The following is a 23,789-nucleotide window of genomic DNA, read 5'->3' as shown; positions in this document are numbered from 1 at the left end:
TCTTTCTTTCTCTCTCTCTCTCTGTTTATTCATTTAGTTTTGTATTTGTCTGTTAACTTTGTATGTGCATTTTTGTTGGTGCACAGAGTTTTGAATGGCAAGGTCACCAGATTAAGGCAGATCAGCCTAATGTAGTACAAACCACTCCACCACTGCCTCCCAATCAGAAATTCATTTTTTTCTGTAATGCGTCATGTCTCCAGGGAGGTTTGTTGAAATAAAAATGCTCCTGAATACCTTACCAAAATAGCCCTTATTCTTTGAACATCTACTGTATGTCATGCATTTTATTGAGTAGATAGATATCATGTCTCCATTTGACAGATGTGAAAACTGAGACTCACAAGATAAGTAAGTTTACGTGGGTTGTAAAACTAATGAGTAGTTGAGTTAGAATTAGAGCCTGGTATATATGGTTCTTATGAAAAGATAACTTCCTACATTGAGCAATTGTTCACATCTTTATATGGCTTGGTTTGGGATAAGCCATAGTATTTCGGACAGTGAATAAGTACTTGTCAGTGGGAGGCAAGGCAGAAGGGCTGTGGTAGAGATGGCCACCAAGTCCATGCACTCCTGTCATATGGGCAATGGCATCGGGTTCACCTCACCTGTGTTAGAATTAAAATTCTTCCATTTCATATTTTGTGAACTTGTTGAAGTCACTTATTTTTCTCTGATTCTAGACCAAGCAGAAAGATTTGTTACAGATGGCTTTTGAGTTAACAAACACTAATGATAGAAAAATAAAATACCAGAGTCTAAAGTTGGTGAAAAGACCCTGGATTCAAAGCTACCAGAGCAAATAGTACCTGATTTTCCATGGAGATGGACCTGGAGGAAAGTTCTGGGTCCAGGAAAACCAGGGAGAGCCCAGAATGAAGCAAGCACCCGAAAATTTACTGGGTATCTAACATCTGCATAGATTAGTAGATCACATTAGCAGACTAGAGTGAAAGCCTAAGGAATGACCACAGGTGGTGAATCCCACTCTAGAGAAACTAAGGGGACAAGGCTGGTAGTCAGCCGGGCCATCCGGATGGGTCAGTGTCCAGGATTGTTCAGTCAGTGCCTGTGCTCAACAGATGTCAGTTCAGGACCAGTCAGGGAACATTTTAAATATCATCCCTGATTATAGGGCTGTAAATTCAAGCTGGTAGACATGTGATCAATGGAAGTTTTATTTCAAAACCCAGAAAAATAGGAAGCTAGTAAATTAGCATGGATTAGTTTTAAAAGAGAGGAAGGATTTCAACATGAGTGTTTAACATTAAAAATTCTCTCTCATATGGGAACCAAGTCCTTTGGCCATTATTAAATACCTCCTACCAAATATGGGATGATAAGCATTAGAGAGTGGGCACCACTAGCCAGAAAGAAAGAGGACTCTAGGTATATTATTTCTTATGTCCCCCCAAGTCTAGCAAATGGTTGGAATATATTAAGCAATCAATTTATATCTGTTGGCTGCAGGAGTATAACTCATATTTCCAGGGAGTTTTTAGCCATTGTGATTTTCTAAGCAATGTTGCCCATAAGCACTTAACAAAGACTGCATCCTATAATAAAATTACATCCTATAAAATGAATTCATAAATCACCATCATAATATCATTCTTTAAATAATTTCTCCATTGTAAAGGAACAATCTTGATTTTATTGATAATCTATTCTTGAATAAAAATGAGTGGCCTGGTGCCAAAAAGACATGATGAATCTTTGCTAGAAATCTTCATCCAAACTTGAATTTGAACCTATGATATGCTGAAGTCTTTAAGACTGAAATAAAATAGTCAAATACAGTTGGTTGATGTCTGGGTTTCCCTGAGCCTCCCTCCTTCCCCAGCCTCATACTAAACACAGAGCATCATGACTGTTTAGTCACTGACCAGCTCCCCATAGACTGTGAGCTTCATGAGGCCAGGTGTCCATCTAGTGGCCTTTGTGTTCCTAGTGTCCAATCTGCTGACTGCATTGTCATAGCAGGTAGACAATACACTTTTTTTCTTTTTACATATTTCAGATTAATATGAAGGGACATGCTATTAGGTTACATTGTTTGCATTTACAATGTAGAGTCCAAATTGTAGTTGTGTCCTTCACCCAGGCACTCAATTCATTTTTATTAAGTAAATGAATGAAGTTTAGCCATGATCAACAATCTGATTGTTGACCTTTACACATTCAACAATACAATGATATAATAGTTAGCTGTTATTGGTTATATTTTACTATGTGTTGTTACAATGAGAAATGAAATTCTTTGGTCAATGGAATGAAGTATTGCTATGTATAATTTTTCTAAGATCTTTTGGAAAAATAATATATTTGGGTGCTCTGAAGAGTGTGTAAAAATTTCAAAATAATGTGTACTAGGAGTATGTGAGGAATTAGTGATTTTCTTTTCTAAATGGAGCAAGGCTTTAAACATTTGATGTTATGGGGATATTGATTTTCCTAGTCCTGCTCTCAAGTTAGGAAAAGAAACACTATACAAATGACATATAGTCATTGTACAATTTTAAAAATAAAATGAAGCAAAAGGAGTCAAAGTATTTGAAATAATACGTAATCCTAACACCTAAAGATAATCAATATAACTATTCAGGTCTATATGTATTTCTTTTCTTTTTTCTTTTTTTTTAAATTTATTTATTTTTATTGTTAAATCATAGCTGTGTACATTAGTGCAATCAAGGAGTACAATGTGCGGGTTTCATATACAATCTGAAATATTCTCATCAAACTGTTTAATGTGGCCTTCATGGCATTTTCTTAGTTACTGTATGCAGGCATTTGTGTTTTGCATTTAGTAAGTTTCACACAGGAAATGTACCAAGTAAAGTTACTGAGCTGGGGCCATCAACAAAGATGGAGCACCACAGACAGTTAAGAGTTCAAGCCTTGCTGGAGTGGGAGGATCTAGCTACCTTCTGACCAATTAAGGAAGAAGGCTCAGAGTCCTGGAGCCAGACTCTCCCCTGCTCTTCCTGTGCTGACAGCAAAATACTGAACAATCTCACATCCTTTACTTCTAAATCCAGGAGTGCAGTCTCACTCCCTGATAATCCCTGTTTTCTTCTAGAATTAGCAAGCCTAGCTGGTAGGGAACCACCCTGAGGGGTATGGGAAGGGGAAGTCTGTACACTTTCCCTATGTCCCAAAATAATAGAGGTGGGGTTGTCACCCTCCCCAGGCTCTCTGAGCCTACAGAGCCAGCCCAGTCTCCAGGCAAGACCAAGATGTCCTGGGACTTAGCTGGGGGAGGGAGGTATAGGCATGGAGTGGTCATCTCTGGGGGTCTACAGAGCCCTGCCCCTTTTCTGGGTGACAGTAGAAATATAGAAGCTAAGTTCATCAAAATCCTATTGGTTAATGTTTCTAGTGAATGTCCTAGAAATATATTTTTTTAAATTTATTGTTGGGGATTCATTGAGGGTGCAAGAAACCAGGTTACACTGGTTGCATTTGTTAGGTAAAGATCCTCTTACAATCCTGTCTTGCCCCCAAAAGGTGTGGCACACACCAAGGCCCCACCCCCTCCCTTCTTCCCTCTCTTGTTCTTCCTTTCTCCCTCTGCTCTATCCTCCCCCACCACCATGTCATTAATTTCATTAATTGTCCTCATATCAAAATTGAGTACATAGGTTTCATGCTTCTCCATTCTTGTGATGCTTTACTAAGAATAATGTGTTCCACTTCCATCTAGGTTAATACAAAAGATGTAAAGTCTCCTTTTTTTTTAATAGCTGAACAGTAATGTTTCAGGATATAAAATCAATGTCCACAAGTCAGTAGCCTTTGTATACACCAATAACAGTCAAGATGAGAAGCTAATTAAGGACACAACTCCCTTCACCATAGCTTCAAAGAAAATGAAATACCTAGGAATATACCTAACGAAGGAGGCGAAGAACTTCTATAAAGAAAACTATGAAATCCTCAGAAAGGAAATAGCAGAGGATATTAACAAATGGAAGAATATACCATGCTCATGGATGGGAAGAATCAACATTGTTAAAATGTCTATACTTCCCAAAGCAATCTACCTATTCAATGCCATTCCTATCAAAATACCAACATCTTACTTTCAAGATTTGGAAAAAAAATGATTCTGTGTTTTGTATGGAACCGGAAAAAAACCCGTATAGCTAAGGCAGTTCTCTGTAACAAAAATAAAGCTGGGGGCATCAGCATACCAGATTTTAGTCTGTACTACAAAGCCATAGTGCTCAAGACAGCATGGTACTGGCACAAAAACAGAGACATAGACACTTGGAATCGAATTGAAAACCAAGAAATGAAACTAACATTTTGCAACCACCTAATCTTCGATAAACCAAACAAGAACATACCTTGGGGAAAAGACTCCCTATTCAATAAATGGTGTTGGGAGACCTAGAAATATTTTTAAATAGACTACCAAACTACCTTTTCTCAATTAAAAATTCATTAAACTGCTAAAACCCCTCCCATGCACTTTTTCTTACAAATCAAATATTTGTATAAACAAACAAAAATTGGAAAAAAAAGGATATTTTCAAATGGAACTTACTTTTTCAGTGATGAAGACAAGCTCTTGGGGTGGGTAGGCAGGACTTCTTATTTGTGTTTTGAAATCCCAAATTAACGAGCATGATAAACTGTTATTGCTGTCACTAGCTTTACCCCAAGTGGCCAAGTGGCACTGCCTGACTCTCTACTTTGAGTCCTTGGTGTGTCTCCCTTTCCATTGACTTGGGACAACCCTTGTCGAAATGCCAATCACAGTGTAAAGAGGGAGGAAGGGGGGAAGTCACAGTGCATGGGGTTCAAGGTCACAGTGGGCGGAGCAAGGTGGATGACAGTGCAAGTCAGGTTGTTCCCTCTGCTCAAGTCCAGCTGTCTGCCACCGCAGTGCAACCCGTGGCGGACGACCCATGGGGCGGTGATGGTGGCAGCGGCAGCATCCTTTCTTGCCTGCATTTATCTGCACTGTTTGAAGCCTTGTGACCCATCAGGACCCAAACGTTGTCTGATCACATTATTGGGCTGCCTGCTGTCTTCAGGTTGGGAGATCCTGGTTGGCCTGTCAAGGATGGGTTTCTCCTTCTCCAACTTGGGGCTGGCGCTGCCCAGGATCCGCTTCCGGGCCTCCGCCTACTCCGCCTCCCGCTGCGCTAGGGACTTGACTGGAAGGGCTGGCCTTCTGGTGGAGTTGGGGCTGCTGACCACACCGTTGCTGGTGGGCCTCTTGAGGATGCGGATCTGTGGAGGGGGCCCCGTGGGAAGGCTATCCTCCTGAATCACAATGGGCACTTTGAGAGGAGATTTGGATTTCCTGCTGGTTGTCCGCCGCCTCCTCCCAGCTCTCAGCGACCTCCTGATCTTCCATCTTACTCGCCACTTTCCCTCCTCCCCAAGGAATGAATTTCTTACCAGTCTGTTATTATGTTAACAAAAAGGCATGGATCACCGGTACATCTCTTCTGATCGATTTTACAAATACTTTGTACCAGTGCTCATGGTCCCTAGAGGGAAGCTGGACTAGATGACAACCACAAGATGTTATTTCTTTACAAGTTGTTGTGGTTATCCTACAGTTGAAATTCTCAACAAAAATAATGTTTATGTCATATTCTCTCCCCCAGGAGTGACTATTAATTCAGTCATGTGAGCAGGTTATCCTTAGGTAGATGAAGAGAAAGTATATAAACACTTTCTTGAGCAGCATGCTAGCAGCAGTGAACATAGGCCTAGGTGTGGAGGATTTTCAAAAGGAGTTTACCATGGATGCCTTAGATGCTGTTGCGAACACGTGGTCTGTGACTAAAGATGCAGTCGTGCAAGCCTGCAACTATGTCTGGTGATAATGATGAACATGGTGGTGACTTTAAAGGATTCTATACGTCTGTGGTGTGCCCTCCCCACAGATGCAAAAAGATATATCTTTAGAGTCCATTAGTAAAGCCAGAAGAAGTGGGTATCAAAGATTTTAACATCCATCATTAGGCTCTAGTTGTTCATTCACTGAGCAATAATGAAATAGTCGAAATGATTCTAAATCAAGGTGATCATTGTAAAAATGACAATGAACTTGACGATTCCAGAAAAAGTACCTATACACAACATATGTATGATGGTCTGATTGAAGGACTAAAGCAGTGTGCATTTGTAACAGGAACATAAATCATGTGGTTATAAAATTTAAAAAGACTTCTAAGACAGAAAAACAAACAACAGTGTTATTGAGGCAGATGATTTTGGAGGAAACATTTAAAAAACCCACCCAGTGGCTGCAGACCATGTCTCATGCCTAGAATCCCAATGTTCTGGAAGGCCAAAGCAGGAGGATCTCTGGAGCCCAGGAGTTTGAGGTTGCTGTGATCGATGAGAATGCCACTGTACTGGAGTGTGGGCAACAGAGGGAGACTCTCTCTAATTTAATTAATAAATAAAGAGCTACCCAGGAGAATACTTCCTCATCTCCAGAAGACCCACTGCTTAGTCCTTCACATTCTGCTGATATTTCTTCTCACCTAAAAAAAATAATAATAATACAATGTTCAGATAGCATCACAGGTGGAGACTGAAAGCCTCATGTTTCCTGACACTGTGTGTCAGCTGATACAGGTATTCTAGTGATGTTAAGTGTGCTGCTTAGTTACCTCAAACACACTGTTGTTTCACTGTCTTAACGGCATGTCTCTTTTTTTAATTGTTAGGTACTTACGTGTGTATTAAGTGTAAAAAAAATGACACCAGTAGCATATAAATTAATTCAGGGCCAGAAATGATGGTGATGGCACATAAAAGATTGTCCTCATGGGTGCCTGAGATGACAGCTTTGCTTTCTGATGGTTCATGTACACAAACATTTTCTCATGTGCAAAATTATTTAAAATAGTGTACAAAATTCCCTTTAGACTATGTGCATAAGGTGTATATGAAACATTGGTGAATTTCATTTTTGATTTTGGGCCCCATCCCCTAAGTATCTCCTTTTGTATATAAAAATATGAAAGCTATAACCCAATTATAACCCAAGAATATGGGGAAAAGGAGGAGAGGGAAGGGGAAAGGATGGCTGGAGGGAGGGTAATTGGTGGGACCACACCTATGATACATCTTACAAGGGTACATGTGAAACTTACTGAATGTAGAATATAAATGTCTTAACACAATAACTAAGAAAATGCCAGTAAGGCTATGTTAATCAGTTTGATGACAATATTTCAAATTGTATATAAAATCAGGCATGGTGCCCTATGATCACATTAATGTACACAGTTATGATTTAATAAAAAAAAAAAGTTAGTTGAAGCGATGATGCCATAGACTATAGCGATGAAACTGCTAATATATGTCTATACAATATAGAATTCATTTTGTTTTTTGCATAATGTATAGATTTTAATGTAGACATTCAATTCAGAAATTTTAAGGAATAGGCATTGCTGTATCTCAATATGAATAAAAAGCCACAAAACCGATTTCAAAAAAAAAATACAAAAAAATAAAAATATTTCAAAATCTGAACACTGTGAAATCTGAAAACATTTCTGATCTTGAGATTTTTGCATAAGGGATATTAGACATGAAAAATGCATTGACTCTTCCTTCCTGTAACCTAATGAGTAAATTTCTTCACTGCTGTGGGTTCTCTTGACCAGGAATATGCAGGGTGTTCATAAAGTTCATGTACAGTTTAAAATGTGATAGAATCTATAAAAAGAATTAGAAAGGAAAAAGACTTACAGTTTTTATTGTTCTTGTTGTTTTTCAACATGTCCACCATAATTACTAATACAAAAAATTTCATTCTGTAGTTCCAAGAAAACATTTCCAAGCTGATTTTCAGTAATACCAGTTATCCTAGCTTGCAAATCATCTGAAGATCAAGATTTGCTTGAACAAACATTAGTTTTCACATGTCCCCACAAAAAGAAATCCAGTGGAGTCAAATCACAGATATTTACAATGTTACAACAGTTTTAAATAGCCCACAGACCTTATGGGCACTCTTTAATTAACTTTCATTTGGTTTTTATTTTGCTGTTGTGTTTAACTTTATTGGTCTTTGTTTGATGCCTGCCTTATTCCCAATAATCAGTGTGATTTTTACACACTCTATTACTCTAAGCTATAACCATACTTTAAAATTTCAAATGCTCTTGGCCTTTCCAACTATTAATGATACTAACAATTAAATAAATTTTTAGCTCTTTTTGTGTGACATAAACAGCATTTAGAGTTTTCTTATATATATTTCCTTATTTCATCATCACAAAATATCCACAAGTTAGTAGAATAAACCACTGTGTTTTTGTTTGAGGGTACTTCCCAGCCCTTTTCTAGGAGGGGGTCACTAGCATTCCCTTTCCCGTGATTCATCATGAATCCTGATGTTTTCTCCCACTATGAAAACCAAAAAGTAGAGGTCACATTCATTCATTCAGCTGGTGCATATGCAGGTGCATGGCCACTGTTTGAGGCTCCTGTTTGGAACTTTTAATCATGAGAAATTTGAAGACACACCTACTGTCAAAAATCTGGCAATTTCTTATGATTGACTTAATAGTCAGATGAGATTTCTGGTGGCTGAGTCCTCAGAGGGCTGCAGTTTGTGTCTGTGGTTGTGACACATGGCACAGACAGAATGGCCAGATGGTTCTTGGGCATAAAGCTAGATTTTTTAGTTCATCCACTTTTTTTTTAAACCTCTTTATTGTTTCTAGTCCTTATCTTAAACATTGTTATTGTTATTAAATTTTAAGCCTTTCTAACTTAGTGAAGGCAAAAATTGGAAACTTAATAAACACATATATATGTAAAAATGTTAAAAAATAGAAAAAAATAGCTCAGTTCTTCAATGTTACCATCAATTTGTGAGCTACAGGTAGATTTCCAGTAAATTTATTTGCATATAAGATATCTAAAGTCATTTTCTGTTGTTTGCAATTAGGTAGTTAAGAAACACAAAAAGTGTGACTAATGCCTGTGTTGTGGGCAACAGCACAAAGGGAATCTGGGTTTCATTATCTAGTTACTTGGAGGTTGAAGGTAGTAAAAGCCAGGCATGATACTCTGCTGGTTCACAGAACCTAAGGTGGCAAAACAACTAATTAAATTATAGATTTTTTTTTCTTTTTTTTTTTTACCTAAAATAACATGATCTCTAAGGGCAATGCCTTAGATTACCAAGGTGAACTTTCCACATAACATGCAGAAGGGTAAGAAGTCAAAGCCAGAGTTTTGTCTCAATATAACAGAACTAGAAAGATTATATCAAGGAAATAACAATCTCAAATCCTTAAATTATCCCTTGATACAGACAAAAATCTGGCAATTTCCTATGATTGCCTTAATAGTATTTCCTATACTGCAGGTTAGTTAAAAAGCTAAACTGAAATTTAGAACCAGATGTCCCTTATTATGTAACTGAATTTATAGGTCCTCCTAGTAACTTCAGCTAAACTTAAGATCTGGAAAAGGAAAGAGTATAATCCCAATGATACATAATATAAATTTATTGAAATATACAAAGATTCCAAGAACATCAATATTCCAACCCCTCCCAACACAAACTTCTTTCTTTATTCAAACAAGACTTTAACAGATACCTAATGAAATTATTTATCTTTTATTGAAGCCATTATTCTTTCTTCACATAACTCAAATAAGAGCCATATTAGCATTCTCATTTCATTGTCAATAATACGAGATAACACTTGAAAGGCAAGCAGCAACAAGTACTTTCAATGCTGTTGTAGGATCATATATTCTAGAGGAAGATAAAGGCCATGAAAAGACAGGGAACACTGCAGAACGTTTTCTGGGGGTCCAGTGGTCTGGTACATGTTGGGATATCAAATCTATTTCTTCTAGTGAAAATTAGTCCCTTCTATTTTTGGAGGCAATATTTACTACACTTGAGTTAGCTGTCTGGAATCATTTACCCATATCTCTGAAAGTCCTACAGCTTTAAGCAGGATTTAGGACAAGAAAATCTTATCCAGTGGGTCAGAAAATAGTAACAGCAAATTTGCTTCTTGATCTTTTTGATCTGCTAGATTCAATGATAGTCAAAGAATTTGTAATGGGTCAGAAGAGATGGAGCTTATGGCAAAATTACAGGGAAAGCACAAATAGTGTAAAGCAAAAATATGCCTCTTGCTGCTATTATCGTTTTACTGAATGTCTTGGCTTCCTGCTAGCCTTGGAAGATAATAAACATGTAACCACAAAATAATTGCTCATCCAAGTTATTAGGAGTACATTATAAACTAGCTATCTTACCACATGGCTTTGAAAGGAAATTGTATTTGTCAAACCAGGTTCCAGGAAGTCTATTGAGCAAATGGTTCACAGCCCATTAAGCCTGTCCCTGAAACTTTCTTCATGCTGTCATACACTGCAACCTATTAAAAAATACCAAGGAGGTGGGTGCCAGTCTCTCAAGAGTTGGGGTTCTGGCCCCATATACCAGAGGTGGCAGGTTCAGGCCCGGCCCTGGCCAAAAACTGCAACAAACAAACAAAAAATACCAAGGAGGAAAAATTTTAATGTGACTCTGAAAGATACACATGCTACAGTCTGAGTTTCTGTACATAGAGTGGTAAGTCAGTAAACATTTGTTGACTTGAATGAAACAGATCCCAATGGCATTATTGCCCCATAGAATCTATTCTCTCTGATGGAACATTATCTCAGTCTGTTTTATATTGCTATAATAGAATACCAAAGGCTGTGTAATTAATAAAGGAAAGGAATTTATTCTCTCACAGTTCTGGAGTCTTGGAAGTCCAAGATCAAGGTACCAGCAGGTTAGGTCTCTGGTTACAAGATTGTGTCTTCTTGCTATGTCCCCTAGAGAGAACATGGCAGAAGAGCAGAAGACAGGGATCTTACTCCCATAAACCCCTTCCATAGTGGCATTAATTTATCCATGAAGGTGGATCCTTCATGATCTAAACACCTTCCATTATGCCCACCTCCCAACACTGTTGTATTGGAATCAAATTGCAGTGTGAGCTTTGGAGGGGACAGGAGCATTCAAACTGTAGCAAACATAGAAGAGACAGTCCCACAGATGACAAAGTGTTAAAAGCATCTCACATCCAAATAGCCTCAGAGGTGAATCTAGAAAGATTTATGGAGAGAATTTAATAGTTTGGCTGGAAGGAGGAAAATTGGAGGACTGATTATCTTTGAAGAAAAGATATTTGGAAGGATTCTCAGAATACAAAGATATCAACTACCTTGTAGGAGGCTCATTATATGGGCTCCTTCCATAATGAAAGAGAAAAAGTATTTATTCTTACCAAATACCCTTACTCTCGAACTGATTATCCTTGTTTACCTGTCTCCCTGTGTTACCATGGATTTACCAATAATTTAGATAATCTAAGTTTTACATAAACACTGATTACTATCAACAAAAACGGGGTAATGAAAACTCAAGAGACTCACTGGAATTGTACACATCACATCATTATACTGTAAAAAGTTAGAGCAGTTATTTGAAGACTCAGTTACAGGTCAATTAACAGACAATGCCTTGCAAGGTTAGATGTCCCACATGACACTGCATGTATCTTAATAGATAACAAGTATATGGTATTATTTCATAGGAATCTAATACTAAAAGGTATCTTTTGGTCAGGATCATGGGTCCAAAAGTAAACAGAAAGCTCTCATAATCAGAGGTGAAGAACACACATTCAAGAGTTTTGACTCTCATTTTTATAACTCCAAGAACTTTCTGTATGAATGTTTTAGATACCAAAGAAAGAACCCTTAAACCAAACACAAAGTAATTCTATTGACTTGGAAGTTGAATTTGCCTCCTAATCATTTCATGTTATTCTATTACAGTTCTACTCTAAGTGGTTAATTCCAGCTACCAAAGAAAAAATCAGATGCTACCTAATGGGGGTAGTAAATTGTAAGGAAGTTATTAGGAGATAATTTGGGGGGAAGGAGAAGTATAGAAGTAGTGGAAGGTAAAAGTTATTTTTAATAAGTTTATTTGTATAGATCTATTGTGGTGTCAATTCCCAGTGTGCAGTGATGAGTATTATTTTCTCACCTTGGTTCAGCAAATGCATATTTCTCAAATAATTTTTAAGGTGTTCTACATGTAGGAAAGGTAGATCAGATAGCCCTTTCTTCAACTACTTTCTTTCAAGCATTTTCAGCTCAAAATAAACAGTAAGCTAAATAGGCATATTTGGGGTAGCATGATCTTAGCAATTTCCATGGCAGGTAAGTTTTTTTTGTGTAGCTATAGTTTACCAATTATTAGAAGCTAAATCCAGACCTACTTAGCCCCAGAGATATCAGGCTTTTAGCTAACTATAGAAATTGGATGATATTTGGAGATTTTTTTCTCTAGGATAAGGGGTGTGTAAGAACTGAGTAGCTACTTTTTAAGTGATACCCAGAAAGGAGTGCATACAAACAGTGCATAGTTGAAGAGAAAGATGTATACTCTGCAGCAACCTCCCATACCTGGTCCTCACTTACCACATTCTGCCTTTTGCTCTCTACACAGTCTTTCCTTCTCTGCTTCTCTTGTGGGTAGATGTAGTCACCAGACCCAACTCTGACATGTGAAATGCAGGTATTCTGGGGTAGAGGGGAGTGGGGAGGGGAGGTTCTGAAAGTTATTTCTCTCCATCCAATGTTGCCTTTGAGGTAAACTAATGTATGGAGCAGATATCTCGGATCCATGAGGAAGCAAGGATGAAGATGAAATTCAGCATGCCAGAAAGAAAGGAGAAGCATGCAGACAGACTGCATCCTTGCTGACTATAGTAGACGCTGCTGGTGCCCAGACTAGATTTTGACTATAGTAGATGCTGCTGGTGCCCAGACTAGATTCTGTCTGTCCAGCCAATGCATCCATCCTTCGAAGAAAGTGCTCACCAAGGGCAAGAGGAAGGTTATGGCATAAAGTCAGTGGCTTATTGATATTGGGAGCAAAGCACAAGAGTCTGGCCATCTTGAAGATACACAAACTTCATACCATTCACAATCCAGAATGCTCCACTTAGATCAGCCTGAGCTTCTTGGATTCACTTTATTGCCTATAACTTCTCTCATCCTGTTCTGTTTTCCTTAGTCCCTTGCAATTTTCCCTGAGGGCACACCCTCAATAAGTCACACACACAAGCTTTGTTTCTAAGAAATGCTACCTAAAATCACATCACTATTTCCCAATTAACATTGGGATCTTCTTCCTCTAGAACTTTCTGCTCATTAATGTAATAAAAGACATCACTTTTAACATACTCTTCGATTTTACCTGATACAGAAGTAGAGAAAATATACATCAAATATCATTTAGAGCCTTCTACCCATTTCAGAAATGAGGAACATGGTTTCTACCCATAGTTCCCCCTTTATTATCTTATAAAAATGTAAGTATTAAAATTAATTTTATTTTACATGTCCTTTTCCTAACTATTATTGTTAGTGATACTAAATTTGACATCATTCCATAAATACAAGAACAACAATAAACACAGAAAAATAAACTTCATTTCCCTCTTTGGGTGGCAGTGTCCCAGTTTTCCTACTGGGAGTTGCCCATCCACACTCACTCCCTGTGACTGGGTGTTCTGAGCCCACCCTTAGGTCACACGAGCTGTGCCAGCCATGCCTTCCCCATTCTGTTCGTCATCATAATTGTTTCAGGAACGGGAACAAAATCCAAGTCTCAGCCAATGAGAATCAAGTTCAAAGCTTTTGCTGATGCAACTAAAAAGCTGGTGCTGTCCTCCCTCTGGCCTTGGAGATGGAGGGAAGAAGGCCTGGATGTACTGCAGGGTAGCAAATCAGAAGGGCGGGATGAGGGTGGCACCAACATGGAGGAGAGCATCTCCCCAAGACGGACAGAGAAAGAACAAAATCAAACAGACAGACGTCCTTGAGATCCCTGGCTCCATCTCTACCCAAAGCCAAATTTACACTTAAGCTTTTCGTTCCACAAGAGCATCTATAATATTTTTATTAAACCCGTTTGATTTTGGCTTTAGAGTTATTGCAAATCTGAAGTCCTGACAGGTGAGGAAATACAGGACCAATATGTGAGTAGACACAGGGGCACATTACCCCCGGGAGGAGATGCTGCTGCTGGCCAATACAGGAATAGGCTCTAATGTACTTAAATAAGCCTCAGTTTTTAGATGTTCATGTTATTCCCAACTTCTCCCTACTCTATCTTTGATGGCTATCACTGCACAACATCTAGGAACAGTTCTCTGATTAGGGGGTGATAAATTTCTAGAAATGAATTTTAGAAATAAGTGGTATGTATACGTCTTCAGATTTTAACATATGCTACTCTGTTTTCTTCAAGGTGACTAAAACAAAAGCTCTAAAATCTTGTTTTGGCTTGGCACAGTAGCTAAATGGTTAGGGCAATGGCCACATGCACTCGGGCTGGTGGGTGCAAACCTGGCCCAGGCCTGCTAAACAAAAATAAAAAGTAGATGGATGTGGTGGCAGATGCCTGTAGTTCCAGCTACTAGAGAGCCCGAGGCAAGAGAGTTGCTTGAGTCTAAGAGTTTGAGGTTGCTGTGAGCTATGATGCCTGGCATTCTATGAGGGCAACATAGACGCTGTCTCAATAAAGTACAATAAAATAGAGTAAATAAAATAAAATATATCTTCTGTTTCAATTTCTAAAAATATTAACAGTAGATTTTGAAAATGATGCACATCTACTCTTCCAGCTAAAACATACTCAGATTGAAATTAAGGAAGGTAAAAATTTTAAACAGTATCAGGCCTAGGCATAATATGTGGCATTAAAGAGCTTCTTTCTTCTCCTAATAATAAAATTCTGAGGAATCATTTTCTGCTAAAATTCCATACTGTATCTCACCAGCCAATTTGAAATTCCTCAAATACTAGAGTATGGGTTTTTACAACCTTTTTTTGTTTTTGTTTTTGGTTTTGCCCAGAGAGGTTTGGGGGGGCAGTATAGCAGAGTTCTTGTTTGGCTTGGCATTGTGTGTTTACTCCAAATCCCAAGAGATAAAAACATGGTAAGGACCTTCTGAAAGAGTGCGTTAGAAGGTAGGCAGTTGTGAAATTTCTGGTCAAACATTACAGCTAAGAAGAAAGCTGCTCTCTGGAGGGTCATTCAGTGGAGAATTTTATGTAAAGCCCAGCCAAGACACCAGGAAGCAAAGAAATAAAAAACCTTAAGAACTATGTCTAGGAAATAATCTTGGTTAGGGTTATGGTCCTATAGAAATGTTTGGAATCAAAGAAATTGAGCAGTATTAATTTTTTTAAAAGAACTATTAATGGAAATATAGCACAAATACAGAAAAATGTACAAATTATAAATGTGAACTTGTTGAACTTTAACAAAGTTAAAATGCTTGTATGACCAGAGCTCAGAGGAAGAAAAGATTTTTCCCTGCCCATATTTTTATACATGAAATAAATAGTATTATAAAAACAAAAGCAACTGAACCCAGTATTTCTAGTTCTAAGCTGGAACTCAGTAGGCTATGACAAGTTGGCTGCCTGTTTTTGTAATACAGTGATGTTGGTGCACAGCCCTACCATTCATTTGCTCAGCCTGCTCTTGCACTAACAATAGAAGAATTGAGTAGCTTAGACAGAGACCATATGGCCACAAAGCCTGCTTTACTATCTGGCCCTTCCTCTTGCCCTTTTTGGGAAGAGGATCTAAACAGCAGAAGAAAGTACAGAGCAAGCGGTTGGAGGAATGAAGGAGAACCATCCTATGGCCCAAATGTCTCCATCTAAAACTTTCACAGTTTTTAGGAAATGAGTTCATTCAGAATTATATCATTGAAAGCAGGAGTGATTAACCTTTAGCTATTAAAATAGTGCTCTGCTATTCCAAAGGCTATACACAGAATGTTACAGGACTTCCAAAGCTTTACAAATCACATGTCATTCAAGGCACATTTTACCTAAACTTGCTAGAGATGCAGCACCTGTCCATTTACTCAGGATTTCCATCCCCATCTTTTCTGACTGTAGTTCACTAAAAGAACATTCAGAAGTTCTCCTGATTTTTCCTTCACAAAAATATTCTCCAAGTGGCCCCTAAAGATGGGGAAATGGAGATCTGATGATTTTCAAATTAAGGAAATATAAGGACCGTGTGGAGAGCTCTACTGAGATAATCTAAGTAACTCTCCCCACCATACATGAGTCTTTCACAGTCTGGAAACTCAGGAACAATTAATAATCTCAGTATCTGCCAGAATCAGACATATGCATCTTTCCAAAATTTATATGTTGAAGCCTGATCCCAACATGTTGGTATTGGGAAGTAGAGTCTTTGTGTGATTAGGTCATAAAGGTGAAGCCCTCATAAAAGAAACCTAGGCGAGCTCCCTCAACCCTTCCCCCACATGCAGACGCAGCAAGGTGAACCAAGAAGTGGGCCTTGACCAGACATCAAATCCTCTGATGCCTTGATGTGAGACTCCCCAGCCTCCAGAAGTATGAGGAAGACATTTCTTCTGGTTATAAGCCACATAGGCTATTCTGTTACAACAGGTGGCAAGAACTATGGCAGTACTGTAGGGATTATTATAATTGAGGGTGTGAGCATGCTATCAAGATTACAGATAATGCTAAATATACAATAGTTTGCACAGATGGCATTTCATTTCCCAGCAATAATCCACTGGTTGATAACTTTGAATATAATTCACTATTTTTCATAATAGCATGTATATCAGTCTATGGCTAAAGTCAACACAGAATATATTTAAAGTTTCACAGGCAGCTATTTTCTGCAAGGAAATAAATCATCATTCAAAGGAATATAAATAAATGTGGGATGTTAAAAGAAGTATGGAACTAATCATGAATTTCTCCCCCTCCTCAACCATCCTCTCCCAATTGCTAACCCTCACCTTGCTATTTTCCTTGCTTTTCTTCAGGTAGGATATTGTGTGCAGGGGACAAAGCAAAATGCTAATGAAGATGTTTTCCCACATTGCTTACCTCATTACCCCTCAATGCCCCAGATGTGGATTTTCCCCCTCATTGCTTCCCTTGTTTCCTGGATGCATACAACAACATGGCAGTGAAAATGATGTGACACCTCTCATGGAGTCCACAATGACAAAGAAAGTTATAAACTAGACATTGTAGTAAAATTAGATAAGTGCCAATTTGGACTAACTTCTTGGAAGGTCCTTGAAATTTATCTCCCTGGAGGTGGCATTAGAAGAGTCTTGGAGAATGAGTGGGAGGTCAGCAAGCACAGAAGGGGTTCCAGAGATAGGGAGGGGGATAAAATCATTTTAGGAGCAGGAAACATGGGCAAAGACACAGAGAGATACAATGTGATATATTTCGGGGATGTTGACAGTCTGGTAAGCAAGCAGGCCTCATTTGATTGTGTTTCACTTTACTGCACTTTGCAGATATTGTGGTTTTTTATAAATGAAAGGTTTGTGGCCATCCTATATTGCCAAGACCAGGGGCCCACTTTGGGTATATGTTAGAATTTGTTAGCAATAAAGTATTTTTAATCAAGGTATATATGATTTTATAGACATAATGCTATTGCATGCTTAATAGACTACAGCAGCATAGTATTAGCATTTATATGCTCCCAGAAACCAAAAAAATTGTGAGGCTTCCTGTACTGTGATATTCACTTTATTACAAGATTTGCTTTATGAAAATATTCACTGCCTTCTAATGGTCTAGAATTGCTCCCTAAATATCTCCAAGGTAAGTCTGTAGTTCCTGAAAGAATATAGAAAAAGAGTAGAAAAGATATCTCCAAGAAAATCTACATAGCTTTTTCACTGATTAGTTTTGTTCTTATTTTTATTTTATTTATTTATTTATTTATTTATTTATTTATTTATTTATTTATTTATTTATTTATTTATTTATTTTTAGAGACAGAGCCTTACTTTATTGCCTTCAGTAGAGTGCCATGGTGTCATAGCATCACAGCTTACAGCAATCTCCAACTCCTGGTGTTAGGTGATTCTCTTGCTTCAGCCTCCCAAGTAGCTGAGACTACAGGCGCCTGCCACCATACCCGGCTATTATTTTGTTGTTGCAGTTTGGCCAAGGCTGGGTTTGAAGCCACTACCCTCGGTATATTGGGCTGGCGCCCTACTCACTGAGCCACAGGCACCACCTGGGTATCTAGTTTTTCAAAAGTCCACTAGACAGTTTTAAACCTTTCACTACTATGGAAATTGTAGTTTGATCAAAAGTTTCTGAGTGAGTTTACTTTTGTGGTAGAGGATTGTTTTGATCTTTATGGAGGATAGATCTGAGAATATCCTAAAGAACTAGTTTAGTTATGGCAAATTTTTTCAACATGTAAATGTCATTAAAGTATTTAATTTCTCTCCGTCATAAATGAAACTCAGTTTAGCTGGATACAGTATCCAGTTGAATGTTATCATGTTTTAGCAGATTAAAAGTCGATAACCAATCTCTTTTGACTTGAAATATTTCAGCAAAGAGATCTGCAGTCACTCTAATATTCTTCCCTTTGTAGGTGATGGTTTTCTTTTTTTTTTTTTGTAGAGACAGAGTCTCACTTTATGGCCCTCGGTAGAGTGCCATGGCATCACACAGCTCACAGCAATCTCCAACTCCTGGGCTTAAGCAATTCTCTTGCCTCAGCCTCCCGAGTAGCTGGGACTACAGGCGCCCGCCACAACACCCAGCTATTTTTTGGTTGCAGTTCAGCCGGGGCCGGGTTTGAACCTGCCACCCTCGGTATATGGGGCCGGCGCCTTACGAACTGAGCCACAGGTGCCACCCCAGTGATGGTTTTCTTATGTCTGGCTGCTTTTTGAATTTTCTCCTTCATATGAAAATTAGGGAAGTTAATTATGATATGCTTGGGTGATGCCTTATTTATGTTGAGTCATGGTGGGCTTCTGAAACTCTCTGCTATCTGAATTTCAGAATGTCTTGGCATGTCTGGAAAATTTTATTTGATCATTTTATGAAGAATAGCCTCTGTGCCTTGCTAAACCACTTAATCACTTTCAGGGATTTCATAAAGGCTGATACTAGCCTTCTTTGAATTATCCCAGATCTCACTGAGAGAATGATCCATTTTTGCTCTCCATTTCTCTTCTTCTTTGAGAGTTTGGGAGCGTTCAAAAGCTTTGTCTTCAATGTCAGACATTCTTTCTTCTGCTTGTTCCACTCTGTTACTGAGGGTTTCTATTGTATTTTTCAGATCTTTTAGGGCTGCAAATTCTTGCTTCAATTTTTCAAAATCTTTGGTTGTTTAGTTTTTAAATTCGTTGAATTTTTTTGACAACTTTTGAATTGCTCTTCGAATTCCTAATTGCAACTTTTCCTTCATAAATGTTCTTTACAAACCAAATATTGAATTCAATTTCTGAGATTTTGGCCATCTTTTTGTGAATGTTATATTCATTTACATGTGTCATATCTTTCTTGAGTGGGGTGGGGGTTTGATCTAATCTGGTTGTTCATGTTACCAGAGTTTTTCTGGTGATTGCACTTCATTATTATTTTACACCATTTTAGTAGATAAGTGGATAAGGAAATGTTGGGTTCAGGGCTTCAGGAGTAGTGATTAACCAGCCCTTTGCCCAAAAGCTGGGACTGATTTCTATACCTTTTCCCCTGGAGCTTTGTCTAGGACCTGTACAGTAATGCAACCTGAGAAACTGGAGACCTTCTTGTTGTAGTGAGCCTAAGTGGCTCTATCTTGTTTTCAGGTGGTCCCTGTCTGACACTAGTGAAACAGGTACTCTTCATTGAAGTCTTAGCTGTGGAGAAATGGTAGGAATTAAGTCACCTTGCTACCCACAGGCAACTATTGGAAAAGGAAAATCAAACCATCCTATAACCACACACCCAGGGCATCACTTGGATAGTCCTTGGGCGATTGGCTCAGTTCAAAGGCCCAAATCATTGTCTCTGTCAACACCTCTCTCATGTGGGAGAGTTTAAAGGGTCTCTGGCAACTAGATCACAAGGGTATACTGAGAACTCAAATCTGACTTGCCCTGGTGCTCTGTGAGGTCATGAGAATTCACCCAGCAAAATAGATTAGACTGGGAAGGTTGATGCCTCATTGCACCTCTGTCACATCCAGTCACTGAAAACCCCACAGGGCTGTGACCTAGTTGCCTGCAATGAGCAGATACATCAGGGTTGTGCACTTGCCTGAATCCCAAGAAAATATATGTCTCATCATCCAGGCTGCTGTTCTCTGCCACTATCTGTCAGGGGAAGTTTAGGCCTGACGACCTTGGGCGGTTGATGGAGTCTGGGCTGTTTGCTCAGTTCCAGCCCCGTCCCTGATTGATGTTACTGACAGAACAGAATAACATTGTGGAATTTTTTTCTGTTCCGGATAAATTTCCCTGCATAAGAGAAGCTATTTTGAGTTCACAGAACCTGTACCTCAGGCCCTGTATTTGCTGCTGTAGCTTTGTATTCACATCATGGTTAGCTGTCAGTTCTAGCCACCTGCCCTCCTTTGTCTAGGCTGATGATTCCCTGAGGAGTCAGTGCATCTTAGGCTCAGTAAAGCATTCCTCTGGGTCAACCCCACACTGGGAGTCTGGAGACACTGTGTGTGTGTTTTCTTGTCCCCATGCTCCACCCAGGCTGGTATCGCCTCGTGCAAACACTTTACTCACAGGAACTGCATTTCCATCTAAGATCTGTTCCACTCATGGTTATCACCTGAGTAGATTCCTGGCCTCCTCTGTTTGCCCAGAAAGACAGGAGATGTGACTCTGAAATATCCAGGGGTGAGCCCTATTGTTGCCAAGTATGGCTGCTGCACTGTGCATTGGGGCACCACCGCTCCAAGATAGTTCTCTCTCAACTGACAGTCCTCCTCTCACTCCTGTGTCATAGAATCAGCCCTGGCCAGCAGCATTCCATGCCATTTTCACACCTCTTGAGAAAAATCCCAAGAAACTGGACTTCTGGGGGACAGGACTCCAGACTTCAAAGTGAGAGTGTAGGGAATGCTGGCAGCTTAGAATTGCTGGTATTAGATATATAAAGTTTTACACAGTTTTATGCCTGGCAGGAAAGTGCCATGGTACCCTAGTAGGGATGCAGGTTCAGTTATTAGAGGATCTCTCCTGTGGAGTATAATGGGAGGCCTTTTGAACTCTGCTCATTTTTATATGGGGTACTCCAAGCTGTTGTCATGGGGGAGGTGAGAGTCTGCTTGGTGATGAATTTTGTAACTTTTGTTTGTATCCTTGGGGTCGCAGCTCACCTCAGCAGGGTAGATGTGCATTCTTCAAACTTCTCTCTTGGTACAGCTCTAATCCACCAGGTTACTTGCTAAATTTCTGTCCTTTAACTCTCCTCTTGGATGGGAGCCTCTGTTGAAAGGTGGCTTCAGTCAGCCATTTTGTCTCCACAACCCCACCCCAGCTGTGTTTCCTAACTTATTTATATGTCTGTCTCTGCAGATCAGTTGGTGTTTCTTTCAGAAGAAAAATTTTGGGGCTCTTCTGAGATTCTTGAAAGGCAGAGTGATTTTTCATCTGTTTCCTGTGACTTTGAGCATGGCTATTGGCCTTGGGAGGAAATGAGGAATTACAGAGATGAAATGGGGCATTATGCCTGATGGTCTGGGAGAACCTCAGCCTTCTCGCAATAGCCTGAGGGTGTGGCTGTTATTTTACTCACTTGACTGTTTAAAAATATGTGGGTTCATGTGGAATAATATCCAAAGTTACCCAAATTTGCCTGTTGCTATCTAGACTGCAGGACCTTTTGTTTCAAAAGCACATGTTGCACCTTCATCCATTAAATGACCATTCCTGGCATCAGAAATGGAATAGATTCAACTTCCATGTATATGATGATGAAACAGAACTTTTAATGTTTTTCACCCTCCTAAATACTATTTCTCTCAGAGGCTATTCTTACATTCCTAAAATGCAGAAAGAGCAGCACATCAATCTCTTTTGAAGTGCAAAAGAAGATTGATCAATTGTGTGTGAACTTGGACTCCCTGTGGGACTTTCAATAACCTGTAGGAGTCTTTAACCTAAAGAAGGTGTCCCATTGTGCTGGAAATTGTGTTCTGTGCTCAAATGAAGCAATAGTCACTGAATTTGTCATGTATCAGGTGAACCCTCGTAAACACTACAGAACTTCTGGTGCACTGAGAAACCACCAGAGCAGGTCTGCAGAGAGTGGTGGCTCAGGTCAGTCCTACTGCCTGGGAATGATCCAGATTGGCACCTGGGTGGGGAGAGAGAGAATCTCCTGCCCAGAGAGAACACTGCAGGGTTGTGGCTAGATGTTCTAGTTTCTTTTCTTCTGGACCCTACTACCATTAGGTATCTGTTTTTTTCATTAATCCCTCCAACCCAGGGATACAACCGCTGTGGCAGACCCCACCCCACATATTATTACTTTTCTATGTTTGTATGCATTGCTAGTATTTTTGTTTGTTTGTTTGTTATTTTGTTTTGTGGACACAGAGCCTCATGCTTTTTCCCTGGGTAGAGTGCAGTGGCATCACAGCTCACAGCAACCTTAATCTTCTGGGCTCAAGCGATTCTCATTCCTCCACCTCCAAAGTAGCTGGGACCACAGGCGCCCGCCACAGTGCCCGACTGTTTGTGTTTTTTTGTTGTTGCTGTTGTTTTTGGTTGCAGTTGTCATTGTTGTTTGGCGAGCCAGGCTGGATTCTAAGCTGCCACCTCAGGTGTGTGTGGCTGGGCTGATGCCTTAGCCATGTAAGCCATAGGCACAGAGCCTCATTGCTAAGTATTGATCTCTGCCTTCACTGCTCTGACTTACAGAGTACAAACAAATATATACTGTATGCAAATCAAATAACAGCTTACCTTGGTGAATCAAGTTTTAGCCCTTTCAGAAAAAAAAATATAAATATGTATCTCTCTCTCTCTCTCTATGTGTGTGTGTATATACATATATATACATATTCTAAACTTCCCTGCATATTTTTTAGCTATCATATTTTTAAAAATTATCTGTGGCATAATAATAGTCTTCGTAAATTTTAAGGCAATGTGTCCAATGTGGGATCCCCTCATTGATGTTTTCTATTTCAGTTTAAATTCATTTAAGTTGAATGCAATTCAAAATTCAAATCTTCCATCACACTAGCCCAATAGTTTTTCATTAGAGGTGATTTTGTCCCTCCAGGACATAGGATACTGTCCAGGGACATTGAGGAAAGATCATTACTGGCATCGGATGGGTGAGGGTGAGGGACAGACATAACCCAGTACCACACGATGCACAGGATGACCCACCATAAGGAAGCCTCTGGCAACAAAGTTTAACAGTGCAGAACAGGAGAAACAGCGCTGGCGTCCTTCGAGTGCTCATTGTTCGTGTGTGTCAGAGGCTGTGATATTTTTTGAATGGCAAAGGCATGCAGGGTGCCCCTTTCATAAAATTTGATGGGAAAGACTATCTCAATAGAGAGGGAAGACTGAAGTGAATCTATGCGGAGGAAGCAAGAGAGCAGGGAAATGATATTCTTATGAAAATAAAGTTCTTTGAATGGGGGGCGAGATGTTCTAGATTTCTTTCCAATATACAAGTCTGCGTTTTGCTTTGGAAAGTGTGACTGTCGCTGGAGTCACACTGTTAGTAACGTTGATAGTCCTTTCTGTTTGTGTGGCACTCTTCAACTGACTTTACCATAAATTGTCTAATTTAATTTTTACGAGATTCTCTAATTTTTGTGAGAAACACTCCTTTTTATTGACTATGAAAATGAAAGTGGAAGCAATTTTTCTGGCTGTTGTAAATAAATGAATGTA

At 39.2% G+C, this 23,789-nt stretch overlaps 1 pseudogene; it reads right to left on the bottom strand.

Annotated features, from left to right (window-relative positions):
• Nucleotides 1–4,965: 4,965 nt before the first annotated feature.
• Nucleotides 4,966–23,789, bottom strand: part of LOC128579018 (SUZ domain-containing protein 1-like) — a 29,711-nt pseudogene continuing 10,887 nt past the window's right edge.

Source organism: Nycticebus coucang, chromosome Y, assembly GCF_027406575.1.
Source record: "Nycticebus coucang isolate mNycCou1 chromosome Y, mNycCou1.pri, whole genome shotgun sequence".
NCBI lineage: Eukaryota > Metazoa > Chordata > Mammalia > Primates > Lorisidae > Nycticebus > Nycticebus coucang.
Note: the sequence above shows the minus strand (reverse complement) of the source record. Positions and strands in the feature narration are given on the sequence as shown.